This window comes from Lipotes vexillifer, unplaced genomic scaffold (assembly GCF_000442215.2).
Source record: "Lipotes vexillifer unplaced genomic scaffold, Lipotes_vexillifer_v1.1 scaffold1114, whole genome shotgun sequence".
Taxonomy (NCBI): domain Eukaryota; kingdom Metazoa; phylum Chordata; class Mammalia; order Artiodactyla; family Lipotidae; genus Lipotes; species Lipotes vexillifer.
Genome location: NW_006779031.1, coordinates 1,193,437 through 1,196,900, shown reverse-complemented (window position 1 = coordinate 1,196,900; position 3,464 = coordinate 1,193,437). Strand labels below are relative to the sequence as shown.

The 3,464-nt window shown below is 38.5% G+C and overlaps 1 protein-coding gene across 6 annotated transcripts in view; it reads right to left on the bottom strand.

The window, feature by feature from the left end:
• MCF2 (MCF.2 cell line derived transforming sequence) overlaps nucleotides 1-3,464 on the bottom strand; it is a 66,217-nt gene that overhangs the window by 19,310 nt on the left and 43,443 nt on the right. The gene's annotated exons all lie outside the window — the stretch shown is intronic.

Sequence of the window (3,464 nt, the reverse complement as noted above, 5' to 3'; positions counted from 1 at the left end):
AGACGGTGGGGGGGCCCAGTAACAAAAAAAAAAAAAAAAAAAAAAAAAAAAAAAAGAAGTAAGCAAGCAATGAATGACCACAAAGTTCTTCAAAGTATCCAAGAAAATTAACAAAAGGCTCAGCTCTGCAGGCCAAGACCCAGAAAAGAAATAGGTTGTACTGAATATAAATCAGACTGGGTATGAGAAGAGTTTTTTAAATGTCACAAGAAAAATATAGCCCTTATCAACTGGTGCTACATTTCATCTGATTATTGGCTCGCTGCCACTATAAATATAAGAGCCATGACTTTGGGTCCTGGGAACATTGTAGGGTCCATAATTAGGGCAAGATGGAGCTGTTTAGGATGAAATCTGCGTATAGGAAGTGCAGAACGCAAAGGGAATGGGAGAGGAGATATCTATGGAAGATCCAGGACCCTCCTCTGTATGTGATAAAATCCAATACATAATCTAATTCGATTATCAACTTTTATGGTTAAAAATGGTAGACTGATACATGTATTTAGCTCTCCACTCATGAAACCCAATTAAAGTGATGGAAAAGTTATTTTTACAACGAAAAACCCAAAGTTACAAAGACGAAAGAGGGAAAAACATTGACAAGATTTGGAAACTGGCAGAGGGAAAAGCCAAGGAACAACTCAATTTATGTTAAAGAACACACTTCCCCCTCCTCCACAAAGACTCCAGAATCAAGTACCTCTGGAAGTTGGAGATGAAGGTGGGGTTTGAAAAAAGATAGCTGTTTAAGAAGTAATTTTAAAAGTTTGTTTAAGAAGTAATTAGATACTAACCAGTGTTGGTAGAGGTGTGGAGCAATCAGGCCCCTCATACACTGTTGGCAGGAATGTAAAAAGGTGCAGCAACTTTGGAAAACAACCCAACAGTTCTTCAAAAAGTTAACAGAATTACCATATGACCTAGCAATTTCATACCCAGGTCTATGGCAAAGAGAAATGAAAATAATGCCCACACAAAAACTTGTACACAAAAGGTGAAGACAACCCAAATGTCCATCAACTGATGAATGGGTAAATAAAATGTGGAATATCCATCCATACAACGGAATATTATTAGGCCATAAAATGGAATGAAGTTCTGACACTTGCTACAACACGGATGAACCGTGAAAACATGATGCTGAGTGAAAGGAGCCAGACACAGAAGGTCACATATTTTAAGATTCCATTTATATGAAATGTTCAGAACAGGCAAATCTATAGTGACAGAAAGTAGCTTCGTAATTGCAGAGAGCTGTGGGGCTTGGGGGAAAAATGGGAGGTGACTGTTAAAAGGTAATTTTTTTTTGGAGTGATGAAAATGTTCTTAAGTTGACAGTGGTGATGGTTGCACAACATTGTGAATATAGTGAAACTACTGAATTGTACATTTTAAAAGGGTGAATTTTGTGTTATTTTAATTATATCTCAACAAAGCTGTTAACAAAAAAAAAAAAAAAAAAAGAATTAAATGAGCATTAAATCTAAACAAAGCAGCACCGGCAGCACCAGCAGTTTTGCAAAAGATGGGTGGCTGCTGCCCTTGTCCCCATAGCAGAAGAAAGGATGTTTATCTGAAAAGAGTAAAACAGAGGGCCTTTGGACTAGGGAATACCAGGTCCAGCTGATGGCATCATACCATATTGAAAGCAAAGAGATTACTTGAATATTTATGTACCAACTAAGAGACTCTCAACCTTTCCCCCCACTTGGCTACCAGAACACTGGCAGTCAGATCCTTATTCTCCAGGTAGCAGACTGGAGAATCTGACCAGCCTGAGCAAAAGGATCTAAACATACAGGTCCTGGGGATCCTCCAAGGACCCAACAGTGAGGACCATGGTCAATAAACCCACATAAGCACAGGAAACTTCCAGTGAGCTTTTTAGTGCTTATTCCTAACACAAGTGGACAACCAAATATCACCAGACATTTGAGGAAAGTGACAGAAACAAAAACCAAAAACGAGAAAAGAAAAGAAAGAAGAAAAGCAATATGAAGACAACAGAAACTCTGCAAGGAGGAGAAAGCTATTTTTAAAAGGAAAATCTGTTATAATTCTCCTCATAGAGATACGTAAAGATATTGAATTCATGAAACATAAACAGGGTTGTACTGAAAGGAACATTCAGAGAAGAAAAAGGGGTAGAGGCTCTTCAAAATTAATAACATGATGGCAGAAACAAAACCCTCAACAGAAGGACTCGAAGATAAGTCCCAGAAGATACAGCAACAAGACAAAGACCCAGAACATAGAAAGAAAAGATAATTAGAGGACTGGTCCAGAATCTCCAACATCTGCACAATAGAAATTCCAGAAAGAGAAAATGGAGAAAATTGTGTGCAGAAAATCAAAGGAAAAAAATCCAAGTAAATTTGGACAAGGGGTTCCAAATTCAAAGGGATCACCGTAAGATTGGATAATGGCACAGCACTGTGATATTTCAGAACCCTGAGGATAAAGGAAGCTCCCATAAGCTTTCATAGAGAGGACAAAACTAGGTCACATGCAAAGGAACAAAAATCAAAATGGCATAAGATTTCTTAACAGCAACACTGGAAACTAGAAAACAATGGAGCAAATACCTTCAAAATTCTGAGGAAAATTGTTTCTCACATAGAACTCTATACCCAGTCAAGCTAGCAATCAAGTGTTAGGGTAGAATAAAGACATTCGCAGACATGCACGCTCTCAGAAACATCTACCTATCATGCACACTCTCTCAGTAAAGCTACTGGAGGATGTATTCCGCTGAACAAGTTAATAAAACAAGGAAGAGATAGATATGGCACCTAGGAAACGGGAGAGCCTAGGCAAGAGACACGTGAACAGACTCCCCGAAATTGATATTCACCAACATTCCAAGATGGCAGCTGCACAACGGGCTTAGTGACTCTAGATGAGCAGGTCAGAAGACTCCAGGGGAGAATTTTTCAAGATGAAATTCAGAGAAAATATAATGTTTAAATGTACTAAGAAGAGATTGATGTAACTCTCACAACTGGGAGAGTTTGGGGTAGAATAGGGATAAGTACCTAGAATATTAAGTGAGTAAAAAAGACACTTGTAAGAAAAATAATAAGGAAGGAAAAGCAACCGTCTTATTCCACATTATTCACCTGAGCACAGAAATTACATAGTCTTAATAATTTAACACTGTATATCAATCTAACCAGAGTTACACAATATAACTAGATTGGACTATTTGGAGGAAAAGGGGTGTGTGTGTGTGTGTGTGTGTGTGTGTGTGTGTGTGTGTGTGTGTGTGTTGGGGAGCCAAGAACAATGAAAGAAAGCTAAATCCTCACCTTCCATCATGGGAAGCAGCAATATGAGTATGATATCTGGAGGTATGGAGGTAAATACCGAAAGAAGTAGCTAAAAGGGCAGAAAATAGTTGCCTCTGGGGAGCAGCATATATGTTTATGTGCATGTATGCATATTTTGGGGTGGGTCAAACC